The sequence below is a fragment of the Bos taurus genome, chromosome 3 (genome assembly GCF_002263795.3).
Source record: "Bos taurus isolate L1 Dominette 01449 registration number 42190680 breed Hereford chromosome 3, ARS-UCD2.0, whole genome shotgun sequence".
In the NCBI taxonomy this organism is placed as follows: Eukaryota; Metazoa; Chordata; class Mammalia; order Artiodactyla; family Bovidae; genus Bos; species Bos taurus.
Window position 1 is genome coordinate 72,844,489 of NC_037330.1, and position 26,118 is coordinate 72,870,606.

At 37.1% G+C, this 26,118-nt stretch overlaps 1 protein-coding gene and 1 pseudogene across 1 annotated transcript in view; both read left to right on the forward strand.

Moving 5' to 3' along the window:
• Positions 1–26,118, forward strand: part of NEGR1 (neuronal growth regulator 1) — a 1,034,996-nt gene that overhangs the window by 32,495 nt on the left and 976,383 nt on the right. The window lies entirely within an intron of this gene.
• Positions 19,052–24,772, forward strand: LOC107132320 (baculoviral IAP repeat-containing protein 2-like; annotated as a pseudogene).

A 26,118-nucleotide genomic window follows, 5' to 3' on the forward strand; every position in this document is an offset into this window, starting at 1 on the left:
TACATGCTAAGTTGCTTCAGTCATGTTTGACTCTGTGTGACCCTATGGACAGCAGCCCACCAGGCTCATCTGTCCACGGGATTCTCTAGGCAAGAATATTGGAGTGGGTTGCCATTTCCTTCTCCAAGAATTCTTTAGGTAGGCTAAAAGCAAAAGGATTCTAAGATAGAGATGCAGGGAATGGAGATATAAAATAATAGCACAATTTGGGGTCAATTAAATTTATTACATTATTATTAGGGTATAACATGTGGAGGAGGCATGGCAAGAAATGAGGTTTGAAAACTAAACAAGGACCCTGTCATAAGGGTCTTTAAGACTAGCAATTGTTGGATTTCATTGTTGTCTCTGAATTTTTCCAAGCATCAGAATGATCTGGTCAAGATTATATTTTAGAAAAGTCAAGATGGAAAGAAAAAGCAAACGACTGGAAGTTGGATTGTTTGTTTCTAAATGTTAATCACTTAATCATGTTTGACTCTTTGTGACCCTATGGACTGTAGCCCGCCAGATTCCTCTGTCCATTGGATTCTTCAGGCAAGAATACTGGAGCAGGTTACCATTCCCTTCTCTAAAGGATCTTCCCAACCCAGAAAACAAACCTGGGCCTCCTGCATTGCACCCAGATTCTTTACCATCTGAGCCAGCAGAGGTTATTGTGAACAGCCAATGGGCAGATAAAATCAATTTTATTTCATTGAATGGGATAAAACACTTTCTATAAAAAGATAACTGTAATTCATCTAATTGTAAACGTGGGATTTAAATATTTTAAGGGAGCAAGCACTTTCTATCAAATACTGATAAGTATTTAGTTGAGTAGTTGATAATTAATATTTTGATTTCTTATTTTGAAATTTGTGTTTCATTTGTATAAACTATTAATTTGCTTTCATGTGGTATTTCATTTTTTATAATATCTAGTTTTTGTCAATAATTTTATGAAACTTAGGTTGATAGAGAAAGTTATAAAACTTAGTTCTAGAAACATACTAGAAGTCTAGAATTTAGAGCTGCTTTGATTAACAGAATATTTACTTAGCAGTTTTGTTTAATGAAATGTTGCTATCATATTTCACCACTGGATATGCAGAGAATTTAATGCCAAGTTAAAATATTTATCTCATCTATATGTACTTCTCCTATATTCAGATCTTCTAAATGAATTCTAATTTTATATTCTTATAGCCAATAGAATTCTTCTATGTTATTTTGAAATAATATGATTTAATAGCTGATGTATTTGTATACTGTATTTGCAAAATCTGTCTAATTTATTAAAATATAATTTTATGCCATACTACGCTAAAATGTGATGCCATCTGTTAGGAATTATTATTGGTGCCAAATCACTATCATTGACTGAAAAGCTTACTAGAACTTGTGACATAGAGGAATCTTCTTTGCTTATGTAACTCATACTGTTCCAGTAGAAGTATCATTATAAGTCATTTTGTCCTACGGATTTCTTTAATAAATTTAAGTTAATTTACTTAATACATTATTTAAAATCTATCCATTCTAATCATTCCTCAACCAATTAGAAAATTTTATCAGACTTAATGACCAGCATGGAAATTAAGACAACAGACAGTTGATCCTTACTGATACTCAGGGCACTTCACAGTCATTTGCACACAAGTGCAGATTAACAAAAAATTTGTACACATTCCCAGGTGAGGTCAAAAGAGGTGATGTCCTGTCTTTCTGTTTCAGCTTTCATACTGTAAACAAGTGTCCTTTTTGCAGTCTATTTATGGTCTCATCTTTTCCATCATTTTGTTCTTGATTTCACTGTTTAAAATGCCCCCCAAGCATAATGCTGAAGTGTTCTTACATATTCCTTGGTAGAAATGTATATTTCTGTGATATATCTTATGGAGAAAATGCATGCCTTCAGTAAGTTTCATTCAGGCATGAGTTTTAGGGCTGTTGGCTGAGAGTTCAATGCATTAATGAGGGTTCAACTCATGTTAAGGTTGTGAGCATTAATGCCTTAAATGTTAAAGGATCTTTAATCAGAAACTCACACACACAAAAAGGTTATGTATTTATTGGGTGATGAAAATTCTGTGACCAAAGATCCTCATGAACTCAGCTTTGTATTTCCCGCATAAGCAATGGTTCACTATTTGCTGATTCATTTGGTTGCAGCAACTTAATTAAACATAAAAACACCATGAATAATAAGAATTAACTTTATTTACAATTTCCAGCTAGTAACTTTGGCTGTACAAGGTAGAAGATGCATAAATGATGTTTTGCTTTCATGAATAATATATTAAGCAATGTTAAAAATGTGTAAATTCATACTGTTGGGTAGAAAATTCCTGAATCATTTATCATCCCATGTAGAGCAGATAGAATAAGATTACAGAAACTAACAGATCTAAAATTTCTTATTCTCTTGAATAGTTAAAATAAGATATCAAAATGTCAGAGAGGATAAGTTATAAAAAAGTGTATTTCTCAAAATTAATAACTGAAAAACCAAGTCATTTATAGAAGCCTTGATACAGTAACCCTCCCTTGCATCCTGTAATATATATTTTAAATATGGATAATAAGGAACTCACATGTATATGTAAAAATTTTTCTACCACATGTTGTTACCAAAACAAAATAAAGCAAGAACATTGAATAAAATATATTATTAATGAGGAACATAGAATTAACTTGGGATCAGAGACTAAATATGGTGTACTGGAAAATCAGATTAAGAAGCTATACTTAGGTAAATCTGAAAGGATAAATCTAGCTTTCCCTATAAATCTCCTATTAACCTAAAACAAAGAGAATTTAATTTCCAATTCAAACTTAAAAACTTTGAGCAAACATATACTAATAACACAAATATATTTATCCAGACTTCACATAATACAGTAATTAATATACTTATTTTTAGAAATAGTGTGAAGTGACATAAAGCAATTCTATAAGTAATATAATATTTGAGATTCTTAATGCATATAATTAGACAATGAGAGTTAATATTTATACTGGATATAATCCAGTAAATTTATATACATAACAGACCTCATTTTTCTACATTGTTATAATTGTAGTCAAGTTGTGGTTTTGTTTTTGTACTTTTTTTTTGGAAAAATACTTAGTCATAGTAGCAAACGTACTTGGATAATAACACAGAAATGTGACTCTGACAGACTCAGCCCCCAAATCTGATAGTAAAAACAGACACATAAACCTTTCTTAACATTCTAGATTATTTCCTATTTAGCCCTCAGAATACCCATATGAGATAGATACTATTTTCCCCCATTAGATCAATATTAAAACTTATTCATATGCCTAAGACTTACCCTTTAAAGAATTGAAGTAACATTTATATGGTTAGTGTTTGTAAGGACATGTTCAGTGATTTTAGTATACCTTTATGGTATACAAATAATTTGATATGATTTACATGGCCTATGAAGGAGATCAGCCCTGGGATTTCTTTGGAAGGAATGATGCTAAAGCTGAAACTCCAGTACTTTGGCCACCTCATGCGAAGAGTTGACTTATTGGAAAAGACTCTGATGCTGGGAGGGATTGGGGGCAAGAGGAGAAGGGGACGACAGAGGATGAGATGGCTGGATGGCATCACTGACTCGATGGACGTGAGTCTGAGTGAACTTCGGGGGTTGGTGACGGACAGGGAGGCCTGGCGTGCTGCGATTCATGGGGTCGCAAAGAGTCAGACATGACTGAGTGACTGATCTGATCTGATCTGATCTGATTTTCATTAATACAACTGAATAATTCTATATCATTTTAAATATTATCAGAGTCACACAGAGATATATAACATGTTATTGAAAATTATTTTAAGATATAAAAATAATGAAAAATAAGGGCAAATGTTATTTATCAATACATTTAATCTTAATTTATAGTTCACTCATTTATCTGTTGTAATAGCATGATTTATATGAGTATTATTAGCATGACTTTCACTAATCATATTATATTAATGGTTTTCAAATGAAATATTAGTATAAAGCAATCTTTGTCTTTCTGTCTTTCTAGACATATATTACTTTATAGAAACATAAAATTATATGCTGGGAACTTAATAACAATATGCTACAGGAATATTTACAGTTAAATTATTTAATTCGCTTCCAAGCAGAGCTAGTGCCCTCTTTATCTGTAGCTATAACTCTTTGCAGTTGTGTAAGGCATGTCAGAAATGAGACAGAGTTAGAATTTCAGCTTTATCATTTACTAATATAGTAACCTTGGCAATACAGTTAACCTGTCTATGCTTTGTTTTTTCTCATTACACAAATGGAAATAAAGTATTTCATAGCTTTGTGGTGGGGATTAAAGAATGTTATGTTGATCTACTAACATAATCTGACACATAAGTTCCTAATAAGTGTTAGCAGTTACTATTACTCAAATATATTTTATATAAAATGTCATGGGTAAATTATTAGCTCTTGGTATCAGAGATTACTAAACCGATCGAGACCCAATAAAAAGCTATTGAATGAATGAATGAAAGCTCTTACTTATCATTTAGATGTAAAATAAATCCAAAGATACTTACTTGAGTAACTGTGTGCCACTCAGCCCTGGAGATAGCACAGAAAACAGGACAGATTTGATTTCTGACATCATGGTACTTAAAATCTAATAAGGAAAATAAAGTGAAATATATACATATATGTTTATGTATTTGTATATAATATATTTCATTTTTGGCATATGACTATTGACCAATGCATTGTAGTTTAACATTTTCCATCACAAATCATACTTTTAGCACCTCAATTCATTTTAGTGCAACTAGAAACATGTGGAAATTGCTTGTTTTAAAATAAATAATATCAAGAAGTAAGACATTCAATTTGCAATTTACTTTGAATAATAAATATGTGACATATAAAGAATAATAACCTATGTAACATCAAGTATATGACAAAGTGATGGGAATTTCTGGTGGCTCAGTGGTGAAGAATCTGCCTGCAATGCGGGAGACCCAGGTTCAATCCCTATGTGGGGAATATCCCCTGGAGAAGAGAATGGCTAGCCACCCTGGTATTCTTGCCTGGAGAATTCTGTGGATAGACGAGCCTGGTGGGCTACAGTACATGGGATCACAAAGAGTCAGACATGACTAAGAGACTAACAGAAACACACAGCATCGAGTGTAGTCCGTGATGCTGACAACATAATAAGTTCACCATTGTTTTATTTGTCATCACCTTGATATTAACGGTGTACCTTATAAGCCACATCATTGTTTCTCTCATCTGCAGTTAACTTTTGAAAGGAAATACAAAATGATACTAATACAAATAAAAAGAGCCCCAACTATAAGAGCTCACTGCAGACAAAAATGTTTTCTTCTTTAAATAATAATTAATATCAACACAAATGCTTACTCTAATCTGAGTACTGTTCTGAGGGTTTTCCAGATGTTGTATCATCTTCGTAAACCCTCACAATAACTCTCTTAAGTAGTTATTATAATTAAACACATTAATGGATACAGAATTTAAAGTAAAATGAGGCTAAGTAATGTGTCCTCATTCAGAATCTGGTGATAGAGATAGAATTCAAGTCTTGCTCCAGAGTTTGAATTATTAACCACTTCTATGTCATACGGTCTGTATAATGGAGTTGTTTCATTTTGGATATTCTGGATGTATAGGATATTAGGATTCACTAAGTTTGGATTTAACTCCCTCCCCTTGATATCTTTTTCATTATTATATTTAAAGACCTAAAATATGTAGAAGAGTAACACATGCAATGACACATTTCTAACTCTAAAATACAGGAAAAAAAAATCAAGATTGTTTAATAATATGCATTGGATAGATTTATCTTGCAAGTTTAAGGCTTATTATACTGATTAGTCCTTGCTGCTGCTGCTGCTAAGTCACTCCGTCGTGTCCGACTCTGTGTGACCCCATAGACGGCAGCCCACCAGGCTCCCCCGTCCCTGGGATTCTCCAGGCAAGAACACTGGAGTGGGTTGCCATTTCCTTCTCCAGTGCATGAAAGTGAAAAGTGAAAGTGAAGTCGCTCAATCCTGTTCAACTCTTAGCGACCCCATGGACTGCAGCCTACTAGGCTCCTCCATCCATGGGATTTTCCAGGCAAGAGTACTGGAGTGGGGTGCCGTTGCTTTCTCCAACTGATTAGTCCTTACTCATTAATTATTCAGTAGTTCTATACAGATTATTAATCTAAAATCTAATGTCAAAATATATCTATGCTGTCATTTTATAAGTTTATTTTTATGATGAGAGTGATTTTAAATTTGAATGATTTCTGAGTAAAGTAACAGCTCAAGAAAAAAAAAAAAACTTAGGGGATTTAAACTGTCTAAAACACATGTGCTGTGTGCTAAGTCACTTTAGTCATGTCCGACTCTTTGAAATCCTATAGACTGTAGCCCACCAGGCTCTTCTGTCCATGGGGATTCTTTAGGACAGAATACTGCAATGGGTTGCCATGCTTTCCTCCAGGGGATCTTCCCCACTGAGATATCAAACCCACATCTCTGTTGTCTCCTGCATTGGTGCGAGGGTTCTTTACCTTTAGTGCCACCTGGGAAGCCCACACATATGCTCTATCACTCTTATGTGATTGTGCAGATATTGCCTGCTGATTATAACCCAAGGCACAGCTTCAGACTTGTAACACATCTTGGCAGCCTCTAGGCACTGGCCATAGAATGTAACAAGAAAAGTATTTGTGTGCTCTGTTTCAAACTTTGTAGAAGATAAGAAGTTTTACCACATTCTCAGAGTTGAAAAGAAGTGAGAACTTTAGAACAAATATATATATATATATATATATTATATATATATAGGTTATAAACATATACATTTGTTATATATATATAACAAATATATATATATATATTTGTTCTAAAGTTCTCACATAGAATTAATTAATCAGTGCTGAATTAGCCTACTTACAACTTTGGTAGAAAAGGAAAATGGGTATCTGAAGATCTGGGTTCTGGTCCTATTTGTGATTTGAATTACACAAGAGAAGACTCTACATAAGGACATCACCAGATGGTCAACACCGAAATCAGATTGATTATATTCTTTGCAGCCAAGGATGGAGAAGCTCTATACAGTCAGCAAAAACAAGACTGGGAGCTGACTGTGGCTCAGATCATGAACTCCTTATTGCCAAATTCAAACTTAAATTGAAGAAAGTAGGGAAAACCACTAGACCATTCAGGTATGACCTAAATCAAATCCCTTATGATTATACACTGGAATTGAGAAATAGATTTAAGGGACTAGATCTGATAGACAGAGTGCCTGATGAACAATGGACTGAGGTTCGTGACATTGTACAGGAGACAGGAATCAAGACCATCCCCATGGGAAAAAAAATGCAAAGAAGCAAAATGGCTGTCTGGGGAGACCTTACAAATAGTTGTGAAAAGAAGAGAAGCAAAAAGCAAAGGAGGAAAGGAAAGATATAAGCATCTGAATGCAGAGTTCCAAAGAATAGCAAGAAGAGATAAGAAAGCCTTCCTCAGCGATCAATGCAAATAAATAGAGGAAAACAACAGAATGGGAAAGACTAGAGATCTCTTCAAGAAACTTACAGATACCAAGGGAACATTTCATGCAAAGATGGGCTCGATAAAGGACAGAAATAATGTGGACCTAACAGAAGCAGAAGATATTTAGAAGAGGTGGCAAGAATACACAGAAGAACTGCACAAAAAAAGATCTTCACAACCAAGATAATCATGATGGTGTGATCACTCACCTAGAGCCAGACATCCTGAAATGTGAAGTCAAGTGGGCCTTAGAAAGCATCACTATGAACAAAGCTAGTGGAGGTGATGGAATTCCAGTTGACCTATTTCAAATCCTGAAAGATGAAGCTGTGAAAGTGCTTGACTCAATATGCCAGCAAATTTGGAAAACTCAGCAGTGCCCACAGGAAAAGGTCAGTTTTCATTCCAATCCGAAAGAAAGGCAACGCCAAAGAATGCTCAACTACCGAACAATTGCACTCATCTTACATGCTAGTAAATAATGCTCAAAATTCTCCAAGCCAGGCTCCAGCAGTACATGAATCGTGAACTTTCAGATGTTCAAGCTGGTTCTAGTAAAGGCAGAGGAACCTGAGACCAAATTGCCAACATCTGCTGGATCATCAAAAAAGCAAGAGAGTTCCAGAAAAGCATCTATTTCTGCTTTATTGACTATGACAAAGCCTTTGACTGTGTGGATCACAATAAACTGTGGAAAATTCTGAAAGAGATGAATACCAGACCACCTGACCTGCCTCTGGAGAAACCTATATGCAGGTCAGGAAGCAACACTTACAACTGGACATGGAACAACAGACTGGTTCCAAATAGGAAAAGGAGTATGTCAAGGCTGTATATTGTCACCCTGCTTATTTAACTTATAAGCAGAGTACATCATGAGAAACGCTGGGCTGGAAGAAGCACAAGCTGGAAACAAGATTGCCGGGAGAAATATCAGTAACCTCAGATATGCAGATGACACCACCCTTATGGCAGAAAGTGAAGAGGAATTAAAGAGCCTCTTGATGAAAGTGAAAGTAGAGAGTGAAAAAGTTGGCTTAAAGCCCAACGTTCAGAAAACGAAGATCATGGCATCTAGTCCCATCACTTCATGGGAAATAGATGGGGAAACAGTGGAAACAGTGTCAGACTTTATTTTTTTGAGCTCCAGAATCACTGAAGATGGAGATTACATCCATGAAATTAAAAGACGCTTACTCCTTGGAAGGAAAGTTATGACCAACCTAGATAGCATATTCAAAAGTAGAGACATTGCCAACAAAGGTCTGTCTAGTCAAGGCTATGGTTTTTCCTGTGGTCAGGTATGGATGTGAGAGTTGTACTGTGAAGAAAGCTGAGCCCTGAAGAATTAATGCTTTTGAACTGTGGTGTTGGAGAAAACTCTGGAGAGTCCCTTGGACTGCAAGGAGATCCAACCAGTCCATTCTAAAGGAGATCAGCCCTGGGATTTCTTTGGAGGGAATGATGCTGAAGCTGAAACTCCAGTACTTTGGCCACCTCATGTGAAGAGCTGATTCATTGGAAAAGACTCTGATGCTGGGAGGGATTGGGGGCAGGAGGAGAAGGGGATGACAGAGGATGAGATGGCTGGATGGTATCACTTACTCGATGGACGTGAGTCTGAGTGAACTCCGGGAGTTGGTGATGGACAGGGAGGCCTGGTGTGCTGCAATTCATGGGGTCGAAAAGAGTTGGACACAACTGAGCGACTGAACTGAACTGAACTGAATTCATTTAATCTCTAGGACGAATTTTTTTTTCTTCTTTTAAAGAAAGGAAATCCTCATTTATAGAGCTATATTCAGAATGACTGTATAAGTATAGCAACAAATACTAGTTTCTAAAACAAAATACCATGTTTTAGACATTTTATTATATTAAAAAAATCAAATATCTCTATAAAATTACCATGTTCAGTTTCCGTTTCCATTCTTCCCGTATAGAATTTATGTATATTATGGTGGGAAACAGTCAGACTTTTCTTATTAGATGTTTTGTTTCTTTTACTAACTGAAAAATAAAGTTAATTATAACCTTTTTTTTTTGATATTCCTTTGGAGAACAAAATAGTGGAAGATAATAGGGCAATTTTTAGGTAAATTCTCTTCCTAATTCTAATATTTCCTCCTTTAATACATTTTTATTATTTGAGGAACTTTGCATTTCTGTGGAATGAATTTTTATTGCTTCACTTTAGATTGCCTTTGCAGACTTCAGTTTCAGAGCAGTGTTTGGCTACTCAAAACAATAGAAATTTATGTGAGCAACATAAGTAAAATAAAAATAAACTGGTCAATAAATCATTATGTTGAAAACTTAAAAGATTGTTTATCTCTAAAGCTTTGAGCTTCCCTCGTGGTTCAGAGGGTAAAGCGTCTCCCTGCAATGCGGGAGACCCAGGTTCGATCCCTAGGTCAGGAAGATCCCCTGGAGAAGGAAATGGGAACCTACTGCAGTATTCTGGTCTGGAGAATCTGATGGACAGAGGAGCCTGGTAGGCTGCAGTCCACAGGGTCTCAAAGAGTCGGACACAACTGAGCGACTTCACTCACTTTCACTTTTTCTAAACTCAAGCTAAACAAACAGAAAAGTACAGACAAAATAAGATCAGAATAATGTCTGACTTTCCTGAGTGCAGAGAGTTGATTGCTTTCATTTGCAGTTTGTTTTACTTTAGGATGGGCTTCCCAGGTGGTGCTAGAAGTAAAGAACCTGCTTGTCAGTGCAAGAGATGTAAGAGACACAAGTTCAATCTTTGAGCAGGAAGATCTCAGCACAGCAACCCACTCTAGTATTCTTGCCTGGAGAATCCCACAGAGGAGTCTGGAAGGCTACGGTCCATATGGTCGCAAAGAGTCGGACACGACTGAAGCAACTTAACATGCTTGGGATAAAATTTTGTTGATCCTGGAAAAGGAACAAAGATTAGGAATACACTCTCCTCCTGTCAGAATTGAGTTTCCATACATAATAATGATTGGCTGACATTGTCATCTGTCACTTTTTCTTTGCCTTTTATCTTAGTTGAGAAATAGGATAATCTTTTTGGAAAAGCCGTTTCCTAGATCTGAAAGACCATGTGAGGTAATATTTCTCACAGTGGTTTTGAATGCTTCATAATGTAAAAGTGATGCTCATGAACAACATCATGAAGGAGAATGCAATGCAAACCTTTTAGGGTAGATATCTTACTGCGAAATGCCTTTTTTTTCTATAACTCAATCTGAAATGATTGCTAGGCTCTGTGATGTGAAGTACACTGGATAGTGGTTCTGCTCCACAGGTTTTATCCTATGCAATTTCAGTACTTTATATTTCTCTTATTCACTCTTTGCATTTTGTGTAAGTTTGGGGAAGACAAGTACCTTACTGGTTTGTACCAAAATGAGGCTATTTTTGAAGCCTGTATGAAGGAAGAAACACTGAAGCCCATGAATCATTATTCCCGATTAAATGCAGAAGTCTCTATCCTAAGTCACATTGCTGCATCTCCAGTGACAAGTGGAAGGTGACATCAGTGTCTCAGGAGCACCATACTGACATTCTCGAGTCACATATAGCTCGATTTTCATTGTGGTCCCCGAATGTTGTGTCCTCGTAGAGACTATTTTTTAAAAATTCCATCAGCCTAGCACATAGCAGGTAATAAGCAAATATTTACTGAATCAATTTGATATGGATATTTTGCATGGTTTAAAGAGTACACTGTAAAATTAAGGGATGGTTTAAACTTTACATGTATTTTAATGATCATTTAAGTATATTTTAATTGTTTGCATGTCTGTCTCTCCTACTAGAAGCTGAGATTCTTAAGGGCAGGAACCATATGCTAACCTTCTTAGTACTGTTAACATTTACCACAGTACCAAAGAAATGGATGCTGTATGATGAAGGAAGGAGGAAGTTATGAGGGTTATAAGGTCTCTTATAGAGAGCTTACTGAATGGGTTGCATAGTAAAGCTAATGATTTGACATTTGTCAGAGCAACTAATGGAAATTAACCAGCTGTTGATTTGTATAATACTTTGGCCACCTGATGTAAACAGCCAGTTCATTAGAAAAGACCCTGATACTGGGAAAGATGGAAGGCAAAAGGAGAAGAGGGCAGCAGAGGATGAGATGATTAGATAGCATCACCGACTCAATGGACATGAACTTGGGCAAACTCAGAGAGATTGTGAGGGACAGGCAGGCATGGGGTGCTGCAGTTCATGGGGTCACAAAGAGTCAGACATGATTTAGCACCTGAACAACAGATTTGTAGACATTTAAATAAAAAATAACTAATTTTAGGTAGGAAACAAAAAATGAAACACGGTCTTCAAGTTGAAGAGAAGGAAGTCAGGAGAACAATTATTGAGTACCTGCTGTGTACTGGAACTTTACTAAATTATCTCATTTACTGCTTAGAGCAACACCACATGAGGAAGTTATTGCCTCCACTGCACATATGTATTATTTATATGTAACTCGCCTAAGTCCATGTGGATAATGGATATCAAAACCAAAATGAGAACATACATCTCTAGGTCTTACAAATTTCTGTACACCACTCAGTTTCCCTAATAAAATTCTCTGGAAAGAAAGGGTTTAGCATAAGAAAGTTGCAGATAGTTCTCTTTCACACTTTCAATAATTGGAAACTGAGTAACAATGCCTTCCATTTTATAATATTCTTGATATATACAAATCAACAGTTTTAGTCTGATTTATATCTAATTGATACTGATTTTCAGTTCTCTGGTTTAAGAGTCCTCATCAGGTCACTGCACCTGTAAACAAGTCATCACATGTAGTAGAGCAGTTCAGTATTTAGAGGAAGCTTGAATCCCATAGAAAACTATGAAAATCACACTTATTTTAAAAAGTTTTTACAATTCTGAAATTTACTTTGGTTTTCTTTTCTTTTTTTTTAATTTTATTTTTAAACTTTACATAATTGTATTAGTTTTGCCAAATATCAAAATGATGTGAGTCTTATCTGTGAAAAATTAAGATGTATGTTACTACTTTTTAAAAACAATCATATATGTCTTTTATTGGAGTAGGAAATGGTAACCCACTTCATTATTCTTGCCTGGAAAATTCCATGGACAGAGGCGCCCAGTGGCTTATAGTCCATGGGGTTGCAAAGAGGCATACACGACAGAGCACACAAGCATGATACCAATGGTTCTTTTATGCAAAAATACTTTCGTTACTAGTGTGGCACAGGACTCAGATGAATCTATATGTTGATATGACCATCCCCAATTTTAACCTTCATAATTTGTGAAAACACTATAAAAATTTATGTAAGATGATACATTAAATAATAAAGAAAATATGAATATTTAACGTTGAAATTTTGCATTTTCTAATTAAAACCGGGAATGTATGTTTTATTAGAAAAATCAGCATAGTATAGAAAATATTTTTTTCCTCTCCTGATCAAACTGAAACTAAAATAAGAACAGTATATTATAACCCTGGGTTAGAATCCTCAACTGCATAAAAGATAGTTCACTTGAGTCTTAATAGCTCTTTCTTCATAACAGAAATCTCTGTAGATTATTTTGTACATTTAAACTAAAACTGTACTCTGAAATATTAGAAAAATGAATCTTAACATATTAGAAAATGCCCAGGAAAACTGAAAGTGACTTGTTCAGACTTCCGAGGATCGCAGTGGAAAGAGAACCCAAAGATAAACTTGTTAATACCCTTTTGCCCTCTCATTCCTGTTATAGCATAGAGTGCACCTTTTCAGAGAGAAGTATTCCATAATCAATAATTAATATTGAAATGATAAAATCACAATTACATGTATGACTGAATACACAAAGGATAACCAATTATTGATCAGATATTAGCATAGGTATTTTAAATTGTATTTAGTTCAAAGTCTTCATATTTATTTTTTTAGATCTCCATAATCTCACTTTAAAAGATTAACCTTCATAAATATGTTTTGCTTAAGATTATTACCAGTTCTTAGTTGTCTCAACACATAATTAATCATGTTACTTTGTGCACAGAACCTACAGTGGCTTCCTCTTATCAATGAAGTTAATAGAGGACTTGTCAGAACTCACCTTATTCACCTCTCTCATTATTTTTTATTTTCTATTATCAAAAAGTAACTATCTTTGCTATGCAAAGTACCATACTTCTCACCTTCAGGTCTCACTCATTTTTTGTTCCTTCTTCCTAAAAATAAAAAATAGTTCTATTTTATTCATGGTTAATACTTCATAATTAAAAAAAATACTTTTACAAATCTAATTGTATTTTTGTATCTCCTTGCTACCCTCCCATTGTGTCTTCAAAGACATACCAGCCTTCACAGACACTCAGTATTCTACCACAGTATATGTTGATACACCCCCCAAATGGCTACACGTTCTCATTTCTGTGCCTTAGCTCAGTTTTCTGCTGAAATCTCTAGTGATATCTTTCTCCTTCTATCATTTCTCTGTTCTCTTCATATTCAATGCATTATCTCCCTCTCTCTCTGTTTTTTTTTTTTGTTTGTTTGTTTGTTTTTTTTATTTTTAGGCATGCAGAATCTTAGTTCCCTGACCAAGGATCCAAACTTGCAGTAGAAGTATGGCCTCTTAACCTCTGGACTGCCAGGGAAGTCCTCAAATTCTTCTAGGCCAGAAAGAAACACAGTTTCCTTTGTAAAAAATTTCCTGCTCAAAGCTGCCATAACAGATTGCTGCTGCCGCTACTGCTGCTAAGTTACTTCAGTCGTGTCCGACTCTGTGCGACCCCATAGATGGCAGCCCACTAGTCTCCTCTGTCCCTGGGATTCTCCAGGCAAGAATACTGGAGTGGGTTGCCGTTTCCTTCTCCAATGCATGAAAGTGAAAAGACTCCCTCCTCAAAACTATCTCAGTTTTTATATTTTACTTTTAATAGGGGCTGCATCTTGATATCTACTCAAGTAAGTGCCAGCATCTTTTTGTAGATTTTTAATTCCTTAAGGATGGAAGTTACATTACATTTCTCTATACCTCAGTATACCTACATTATTCTGTATGTAGTCAGATTATAAATGCTTATTAAAATTTGGTTAAAACCAACGTGTGACAAAGATACGTTTACTTTGTAACTATCTGGATTGAGAAATGAGAAGCTGGCTATTTTTCAAGACATTACCGTGCACACCTTTTAGTTCACTTTGATCTTCCTGCCTTTCAGATGCCTCATGTCCATCTGTTGTTTTCTTAGAGGGCACAAAAAATAGACTCTGAGGAGATTAGATAACTTCATACTCGTGTGGTAACAGGATGATATTCGTAGATATATAAGGATGAATAATAGTCTATAGTGTTTACTCATCTCCTTTCTCCTTGCTTTGTCCTGTCCAGCTCCACAGAATGGACTGTATATTATTTATCGTTTCATATATACAAAAAAAACTTGATAAAAATTAAGGCAACAAGCACAAAAAAAAACACCACGATTGAAATTATTTTCTGTTATTTTGAGGGGAAAAGTATTACTTAACAGTCTATCCCAGCACATGCTTTTATGGACATTGTTTCTCAAGGCCAGGCTGTAACGCAATTAGGATCATGGTAATAGTTGGGAACACAGCTCTCTAAAGAGACTTTTCTGTCTCACCTTTTCTCAAAGCAAGCCAACTATCCTTACTTGAATGGATTAAAATGTAGCATAAACATGGCTCAGGCTTCCTTGGTGGCTCTGTTGGTAAAAAAATCTATCTGCAATGCAGGAGACACGGGTTCCATCCCTGGGTCAGCAAGATCCCCCAGAAAAGTAAATGGGCATCCACTCCAGTATTCTTGTCTGAGAAATCCCATGGACAGAGGAGCCTCGCGGGCTACAGTCCATGGGGTCACCAGAGTCGGACACGACATAGTGACTAAACTACCACCATCACCATGGACATGGTTCATGTGCTTGAAACTTGAAACTTGTTAAAATGTAAACTCTAAGGCCACTCTAAGAGATCTTGTAAGCATGTCCTGTTTGTAGTTTTTTAAATGCCCATCTTCCATATGATCCAGATGCAGGCAGTTTATGAACCAGTGTTAATTACTAGATTCCTTCTGAATCTGTTTGAAGGAGTCTGTGTATTAGTGAATCATATGAGGACCTTACCAAACTTATGCTATAAAAGACCAAAACCTTACTTCCTTTACAAAGCTCTACTTTATTTATTCCTTCATTCCTTTTAGTTCCCATTCTTCCTAAACATTAATTAACAACCATCTATGTCCAGAAGACCATATGATTCATGTAACCTGACTCCTGGTCTCTGGTTGTTCATAGTACATGTGAAGCACACAAATTAAAAACAAAAATTATTACAATGTTGTATATTCTGAAATAGATATGAAATCATTTGGAAGAAACATGATAAATTCTGTCAAGGTAAACAAGCTCTCACATAACATCAATAATTGTAAACAAAATAATAATTGCAAACACTCAAGTAGTGCTTACTATAGTTGTAAGTTCTTTTCCTATGGTAGCTCACATAATCTTCCAAACAATCCTGAGATAGGAACTACCATTATCCTCATGTTAAAGGAGAGGAATGAAAAGCAAAATGAGGTTATTTACTTGTTGCAGATCTTGAATAGTACAGCAAGGACTCACATCCAAGTAATATTGACTCATAACTTGTTCTCTTGATCAAAAAGAATTTACGGTGGAGTCTATATTTTAGTAGATAGTAAAGGGAAAGAAAAATCATTTCACAAAAGGAAAGGAATATAGAAAGGGAAATGTGATAAGAAGCTATGGGAATTGTTGGCAGGGAAGTCTTCAAGAGTTTGTTTGAAGGAATGGATATGTAATTGATAAAATACAGTGACAGTCTAGCTCTTTCTTCTGTGTCCCTGTTCTCCTTGGTTTTTCTCTAGGCAACAAGTTTCATGCAATTGTTAATCATAAACTCACTTTGTTATTCTGGATAGAGTTTGTATCTCTGATATAAACCCTCTTGGTCACCTTTGGAATTATACCATGACCATTAGTGAAAGTGAAAGTCACTCAGTCGTGTCCAACTCTGTGACCCCAGGACTATAAAACAGTCCATGGAATTCTCCAGGCCAGAATACTGGAGTGGCTAGCCTTTCCCTTCTCCAGGGGGACCTTCCCAACCAAGGGATCAAACCCAGGCCTCCCGCATTGCAGGCAGATTCTTTACCCACTGAGCCACAAGGGAAGCCCAAGAATACTGTAGTGGGTAGCCTATCCCTTTTTCAGCGGATCTTCCTGACCCAGAAATCAAACTGGGGTCTCCTGCATTGCAGGCAGATTCTTTACTAACTGAGCTATCAGGGAAGCCCCTTACCATGACCATTAGAGATTACAACAAAAAACTTTTAGAAATACTAATGATTATTAGCAAAGTGGACATCTGATTAGAATAGTTTAATGTTGTATACTTATGAACAACCTAATGTTGACCCCAAAAGTTATATTGAATTTTAAATGACAATATGTAGTTCGAGGATCAGTATTATTTCATAAAATTCACTACTTGGGAGACTAAAACAAGAGACTTATTATTAAGTTTTGGATGACAGGAAATTGGACACGGTTGATGGAATCTTGGATACCATGAGATTAGAATTCAAATTAACTTTGACAAATTAGAGAAATAATGAATAAGACCAATTCAGTACTTTGGGTTTATAAGACAAAAAGATGGAGTCTATCTAAGGGAAATATTTTAGAAAGAAATCTGAAATTCAAGGACTAGCTAAAGGCCATTTTTTCTTTGTTTATATTAATTCAACAAGTCTATGTTTTTGTTTGTAACGAAGAACACCATAATTGATTTCTCTATTAGATAACTTGTGAAATGCATTTGAAACATATCTGGGATTACCTTATATTAGCAAATCAGTTTTTAGAAACAGAGTTATACAGATAGCTTCATAAGTGTTATTTGTACCAATCAGCACTATAGGTTTTTGAAAGTTAGGTATTAGATATAAATAATTTTTGAAATCAGATGTATCTTTAAGCTAAAGAGAATTTGCAAGGGATATAGGTAATTCTATCCTTAAAGAGCAGATTTTAACTTTTAATTTGAACTTTGGACTGCTTGCTTTGCTAGAATTAGTTTGATTCATGTGATATCAAATGATTCATGTAATATTTCCAGAAGTGAAATCTGCAATGTATCTTACTCAATGTGGTTACTTAAACAGTTAAGTCCTCTGCAATCAAAGAACTCCCACTGAACTAGTGATTGTCTATACTATATATTCTACTGAGCAAATGTGTAAAGATCATGTGAATTGATGGTTCATTTTTCTAACTTCTTAAAGGGAATGACTAGAAAAATTACACAGTGTACAATTTATTGTACAAAATCTGCTTTTTGATAAAAGCAGAATGTCTTAGAAAAATGTGGAATTTAGAAATGTAATTTGCATTACATTTTGGGACAGATTTTCTTATTTGGGAAAATGTCTTTGAAATCAGATGTGAAAGTGAAGTCGCTCAGTCGTGTCCGACTCTGCGACACCATGGGCTTCTCCATCCATGGGATTTCCCAGGCAAGAATACTGGAATGGGTTGTCATTTCCTTCTCCAGGAGATATTCCCAACCCAGGGACTGAACCCAGGTCTGCCTCATAAAGTAGACAGACGCTTTACCGTCTGAGCCACCAGGGAAGTCCTGGTGAAATCAGAAGCTGAATTTAATTCTCTATACGAATTTTCATTTACAAGCATTTTAGAATACATTAAAAACTGTGATCATTAGGTCTCTTTAAAAATCAACGGAAAAAAAAAACCCCAAATAAAATGATATATTGATTAACATGAATATAACATTAAAGGAGTTAACAATTAGTTTAAGTGTATCTTCCATACTATAATTTTACATGTTTCAGACTTTAGCATTGCTTTTGTAATAAAGATTAAAAATTCTCAATTGATATATGTTACCTTTGTGGAGATTTGGATCATTTATTTTGGAAAAATATGAAATTTATATAATTCTGACCTATTTAAAGATATTACATAATAGAGTTGTCTCTTGATAACTAAACTGACGTTTACAATTAAAATGTTGATTGACATATGTTCACATCTCTGTGTAATTATCTAACTATAAACTAAAAATATCAGTAAGAGCTAACACTATAGATTCCAGGATCATCTTGCTTAAGCATTACTATAGCATATGTATGTGTGTTAGTCGCTCAGTTGTGTCCAACTCTTTGTGACCCTGTGGACTGTAGCTCACCAGGCTCTTCGGTCCATGGAATTCTCCAAGAATAATGCTGGAGTGAGTCACCATTCCTTTCTCCAGGGGGATTTCCCGACCCAGGGATCAAACTCGGGTCTCCCACATTACTGCAGATTCTTTACTGTTTGAGCCACCAGGGAAGCCCACTGTATCATGAGTGATATTATTCATGTCAAAACTCTATGGGCATGAGTGATATTATTCATGTCAAAATTCTATGGGCAGAAGAAAAAGTTCATGTAAAGGATTTTAGCTGTCAAAAGTAAAATCACTCATGTACAAAACTACCTCCCAAAGATATGTCCCTTGTATCGAAAAATTTAGAGTGTGATGGAAGATAGCACAATCTTGTCAAATTGGACAATTGGCAACAAACAAGAAATGACATATGACTTTTCATATGAACTCTACCGAGTCTTGATATTCAGCTGCATAGTCAGTATACATATTCAGCTTTTCCCACCAGTGTTCCTGTCTCAGGAAGGAGTCTTGCTCATGCTGGTTTTTTATTACACTGGTGTGAATAACAAGGTCAAATGCTTCTGTTGTTGCCTGATGCTGGATAACTGGAAATAAGGAGAAAATCCTATTGAGAAGCATAAACAACTGTATCCTAGCTGTAGCTTTATTCAGAGTTTCTGTTACTAATCTGCAATCCACTTCTAAAAATGCTTCTTCTCCAATGAGAAACAGCTTTATTCATTCATTATCATCCACTTTGGAACATAGTAGCTCATTCAGTGGTTCTTCTTCCAGCCTTTCACCAAACCCTATTACTTCTAGAGCAGTTGAAGACTTTTACCCATTGAGGACTAACTCCTACAGTTATGCCATGACTACTGAAGAAGCGAGATTTCTTACTTACCACATGTGGCCATTAACCTTTCTGTCACCATCAGAATTAGTAACAGCTGGCTTTTATTACATATTGAAGAAGGAAATGGCAACCCACTCTAGTGTTCTTGCCTAGAGAACCCCAGGGACGGGGGAGCCTGATGGGCTGCCATCTATGGGGTCGCACAAAGTCACACACGACTGAAGTGACTTAGCAGCAGCAGCAGCAGCAGGCTTTTATTACATAGGACCTGGAGACAGGGTAGCCTGTTTTGCCTACCTGTTTTGTGGTAAGATGCTAAATAACTGGAAACCAAAGGATGATGTTATGCTAGAGCACTGGAGACTTTTCCCCAACTGTCCATTTTTGGAAATTCTCTGGAAATGCAGAGGTTCAGCATTTAAAATTTGAGCATGCAGACACATGCAGCGTGACTGAGAACATTTACGTGCTGGCCATTGACTGTACCAGTTCAGCCTTGCAAGTGCTGGTTTCTATCATGTAGGTTGTAATGATGATGTCAAGTACTTTTGTTGTGATGGTGGGTTAAGATGTTGGAAATCTGGAGATAACCCATGGGTAGAACACTCCAAGTGTTTTCCAAGGTATGACTTTTTGATATGCTTGAAAGAGCAGCGATGAGATTCAAGTTAGATAACTTCATCTTCTGAACAGCTATTGTCAACTTCATATACTCCTTGAGTTGAAAATGCTCATCCACCAATTGTTCATTTTGGACCAGGAGAAAGTTCTTCAGATGATGTAGTCATGATGAATATACCTGTGGTTAAACCTGCCTTGGAAATGGGCTTTAGTAGAAGACTGGTAAAGCGGACCAGTTTTAGAGTTCAGAGTAGGATCCTAAAAATCGGATGAAGTTAAAAACAGTTAATGATATTGTATCAGGACTTCTTAATGCTGAAGATGAAAAAAGAGAAGAAGAAAAAGAGGAAGAGAATTAAAGACAAACCGAAGAAATAGCATCAGATGATTTGCCATTCAGTTCAGTTCAGTTCAGTCAGTCAGTTGTGTCCGACTCTTTGCGACCCCATGAATCACAGCACGCGAGGGCTCCCTGTCCATCACCAACTCCCGGAGCTCACTCAAACTCATGTTCATTAAGTTAGCGATGACATCCAGCCATCTCATCCTCTGCCGTCCCCTTCTCCTCCTGCCCCCAATCCCTCTGAGCATCAGCGTCCTTTTGAATGAGTCAACTCTTCACATGAGGTGGCCAAAGTATTGGAGTTTCAGCTTCAGCATTAGTCCTTCCAATGAACACCCAGGACTAATCTCTTTTAGGATGGACTGGTTGGATCTCCTTGCAGTCCAAAGGACTCTCAAGAGTCTTCTCCAACACCACAGTTCAAAAGCATCAATTCTTCAGTTCTCAGCTTTCTTCAGAGTCCACCTCTCACATCCATACATAACTACTGGAAAAACCATAGCCTTGACTAGACCGACCTTTGTTGGCAAAGTAATATCTCTGTTTTTGAATATGCTATCTAGGTTGGTCATAACTTTCCTTCCAAGGAGTAAGCGTCTCTTAATTTCATGGCTGCAATCAACATCTGCAGTGATTCTGGAGCCCAAAATAATAAAGTCTGACACTGTTTCCACTGTTTCCCCATTTATCTGCCATGAAGTGATGGCACTAGATGCCATGATCTTTGTTTTCTGAATGTTGAGATTTAAGCCAACTTTTTCACTCTCTTCTTTCGCTTTCATCAAGAGGCTCTTTAATTCCTCTTCACTTTCTGCAATAAGGGTGATGTCATCTGCATATCTGAGGTTATTGATATTTCTCCTGGCAATCTTGATTCCAGCCGTGCTTGATCCAGGCCAGCGTTTCTCATGATGTACTCTGCATACAATTTAAATAAGCAGGGTGACAATATACAGCCTTGACGTACTCCTTTTCCTATTTGGAACCAGTCTGTTGTTCCATGTTCAGTTCTAACTGTTGCTTTCTGACCTGCATATAGGTTTCTCCAGAGGCAGGTCAGGTGGTCTGGTGTTCCCATCTCTTTCAGAATTTTCCACAGTTTATTGTGGTCCACACAGTCAAAGCCTTTGGCATAGTCAGTACAGCAGAAATAGATGTTTTTCTGGAACTCACTTGCTTTTTCAATGATCCAGCAGATGTTGTCAATTTGATCTCTGGTTCCTCTGCCTTTGCTAAAACCAGCTTGAACATCTGGAAGTTCAGGATTCACGTACTACTGAAGACTGGCTTTCAGAATTTTGAGCATTACTTTACTAGCATGTGAGGTGAGTACAATTGTGCAGTAGTTTGAACATTCTTTGGCATTGCCTTTCTTTGGGATTGGAATGAAAACTGACCTTTTCCAGCCCTGTGGCCACTGCTGAGTTTTTCAAATTTACTGGAATATTGAGTGCAGCACTTTCACAGCATCATCTTTCAGGATTTGAAATAGCTCAATTGGAATTCGATCACCTCCACTAGCTTTGTTTGTAGTGATGATTTCTAAGGCCCACTCGACTTCACTTTCAAGATGTCTGGCTCTAGCTGAGTGATCACACCATCGTGATTATCTTGGTTGTGAAGCTCTTTTTTGTACGGTTCTTCTGTGTATTCTTGCCACCTCTTCTTAATATTTTCTGCTTCTGTTAGGTCCATACCATTTCTGTCCTTTATTGAGCCCATCTTTGCATGAAATATTCCCTTGGTATCTCTCATTTTCTTGAAGATATCTCGAGTCTTTACCATTCTGTTGTTTTCCTGTATTTCTCTGCATTAATCGCTGAGGAAGGCTTTCTTATCTCTCCTTGCTATTCTTTGGAACTCTGCATTCAAATGAGTGTATCTTTCCTTTTCTCCTTTGCTTTCACTTCTCTTCTTTTCACAGCTATTTGTAAGGCCTCCCCACACAGCCATTTTGCTTCTTTGCATTTCTTTTCAATGGGGATGGTCTTGATCCCTGTCTCCTTACAATGTCACAAACCTCCATCCACAGTTCATCAGGCACTCTGTCTATCAGATCTAGTCCCTTAAATCTATTTCTCACTTCCACTGTGTAATCATTAGGGATTTGATTTGTGTCATACCTGAATGGTTTAGTGGTTTTCCCTACTTTCTTCAATTTAAGTCTGAATTTGGCAATAAGGAGTTCATGATCAGAGCCACAGTCAGTTCCCGGTCTTGTTTTTGTGACTGTATAGAGCTTCTCCATCTTTGGCTGCAAAGAATATAATCAATCTGATTTCGGTGTTGACTATCTGGTGATGTCCATGTGTAGAGTCTTCTCTTGTGTTGTTGGAAAAAGGTGTTCGCTATGACCAATGCGTTCTCTTGGCAAAACTCTATTAGCCTTTACCCTGCTTCATTCTGTATTCCATGGCTAAATTTGCCTGTTACTCCAGGTGTTTCTTGACTTCCTACTTTTGCATTCTAGTCCCCTATAATAAAAAGGACATCTTTTTTGGGCTTTAGTTCTAAAAGGTCTTGTAGGTCTTCATAGAACTGTTCAACTTCAGCTTCTTCAGCATTACTGGTTGGGACATAACACTTGGATTACCGTGATATTGAATGATTTTCCTTGGAAACAAACAGAGATCATTTTGTCATTTTTGAGATTGCATCCAAGTACTGTATTTTGGACTTTTTTGTTGACCATGATGGCTATTCCATTTCTTCTAAGGGATTCCTGCCCACAGTAGTAGATATAATGGTCATCTGAGTTAAATTCACCCATTCCAGTCCATTTTAGTTCGCTGATTCCTAGAATGTCAACATTCACTCTTGCCGTCTCCTGTTTGACCACTTCCAATTTGCCTTGATTCATGGACCTGACATTCCAGGTTCCTATGCAATATTGCTCTTTACAACATCAGACCTTGCCTCTATCACCAGTCACATCCACAACTGGGTATTGTTTTGCCTTGGCTCCATCCCTTCATTCTTTCTGGAGTTATTTCTCCACTGATCTCTGGTAGCATATTGGGCACCTACCGACCCAGGGAGATCCCCTTTCAGTATCCTATCATTTTGCCTTTTCATACTGTTCATGGGGTTTTTAAGGCAAGAAAACTGAAGTGGTTTGCCATTCTTTTCTGCAGTGGACCACATTCTGTCAGACTTCTCCACCATGACCCTCCCGTCTTGGGTGGCCCCACACAGCATGGCTTCGTTTCTTTGAGTTAGACAAGGCTATGGTCCATGTGATCAGATTGGCTAGTTTTCTGTGATTATGGTTTCAGTGTGTCTGCCCTCTGATGCCCTTTTGCAACACGTACCATCTACTTGGGTTTCTCTTACCTTTTACGTGGGGTATCTCTCCATGTTTGCTCCAGCAAAGCTCAGCCGTCTGCTCCTTACCTTGGATGAGGGATATCTCCTCACGGCCACCCCTCTTGACCTTGAACGTGGAGTAGTTCCTCTCTGTCCCTCCTGCGCCCTTGCAGCCACCACTCCTTGGACATGGGGTTGCTCCTCTCAGCCGCCACCCCTGACCTCGGACGTGGGGTAGCTCCTCAGGTATTCCTGTGCTGACGCAGCCTGGCACTCTTGGTCACTACCCCTGACCTTGGGCGAGGGGTAGCTCCTCTTGGCCATGCTTCTGTGCAGTCTGTCGCAGCCAGCATGCTTCTGCATGATTTGCTGTTACTTTGGAGAAATAGAATGGCTCTTTTTCAACAGTTGATGTGTGTGCTTCCTATCCTGGATAATCTTTTAAAGGCCAATGTAATTAATAAACAGGAACATGGTATTAGTAAGCAAAAAACACAGATACCTTTACAAGCAAGAGAACTGATTGATACCATTTTGAAGATATGCCTCCAACATCTTCAAAACTGTCTTAAAGAAATTGATCCTACATTATATAAGAACTTGTTTGTGGAAAAGAATATGAAGTATAATCCAACAGATGTTTCAGGTCTGTCACTGGGAAGCCTGCAAGAAGAACATGTAAAGTGTGTATGGGCAAAGAAGTCTCTATTGTATTTATTACTTTCAGTCATCTGATAGTATGCTGGAAATGTGCCCCTTCTCTAAGGAAATGCCCTATTTGCAGGAGTATAATTAAGGGTACTGTTTGTAATTTCTCTCATAAAAGAAAAATAGGTTATGCGTTACATTAAATATAAAAATCTTTAAAATATTGTTTGAAGCTGTTTGAAGTTAAAATAGGGATTCAGTTCAGTTGCTCGTCGTGTCCATTCATTGTGGACATTGTCCATGTCCAGTCATTGTGACCCCATCAACCACAGCACGCCAGGCCTCCGGGTCCATCACCAACTCCCGGAGTCAACTCAGACCCACATCCATCAAGTCGATGATGCCATCCAAACATCTCATCCTCTGTTGTCCCCTTCTCCTCCTGCCCTCAATCTTTCCCAGCATCAGGGTCTTTTCCAATGAGTCAGCTCTTTGCATGAGGTGGCCAAAGTTTTGGAGTTTCAGCCTCAACATTAGTCCTTGCAATGAATACCCAGGACTGATCTTCTTTAGGAAGGACTGGTTGGATCTCCGTGCAGTCCAAGGGACTCTCAAGAGTCTTCTCCAACATAACAATTCAAAAGCATCAGTTTTTCGGCGCTCAGCTTTCTTTATGGTCCAACTCTCACATCCATACATGACCACTGGAAAAACCATAGCCTTGACTAAACGGACCTTTGTTGGCAAAGTAGTGTCTTTGCTTTTTAATATGTTATCTAGACTGGTCATAACTTTCCTTCCAAGGAGTAAGCGTCTTTTAATTTCATGGCTTCAATGGCCATCTGTAGTGATTTTGGAGCCCCCAAAATAAAGTGTGACACTGTTTCCACTGTTTCCCTATCTTTTTGCAATCAAGTGATAGGACCAGATGCCATGATCTTAGTTTTCTGATTTTTGAGTTTTAAGCCAACTTTTTCACTCTCCTCTTTCATGTTCATAAAGAGGCTATTTAGTTCTTCTTTACTTTCTACCATAAGGGTGGTGTCATCTGCATATCCGACATTATTTTTATTTCTCCTGGCAATCTTGATTCCAGATTGTGCTTCATCCAGCCCAACATCCAATGGATCATTGAAAAAGCAAGAGAGTTCCAGAGAAACATCTATTTCTGCTTTATTGACTAGGCCAAAGCCTTTGACTGTGTGCATCACAATAAACTGTTGAAAATTCTGAAAGAGATAGGAATACCAGTCCACCTGAGCTGCCTCTTGAGAAACCTGTATGCAGTTCAGGAAGCAACAGTTAGAACTCGACATGGAACAGCAGACTGTTTCCAAATAGGAAAAGGAGTATGTCAAGGCTGTATATTATCACTCTGCTTATTTAACTTATATGCAGAGTACATCATGAGAAACACTGGGCTGGATGAAGCACAAGCTGGAATCAAGATTGCTGGGAGAAACATCAATAACCTCAGATATGGAGATGACACCACCCTTACAACAGGAAGTGAAGAAGAACTAAAGAGCCTCTTGAGGAAAGTGAAAAAGGAGAGTGAAAAAGTTGGCTTAAAGCTCAGCATTCAGAAAAATAAGATCATGGCATC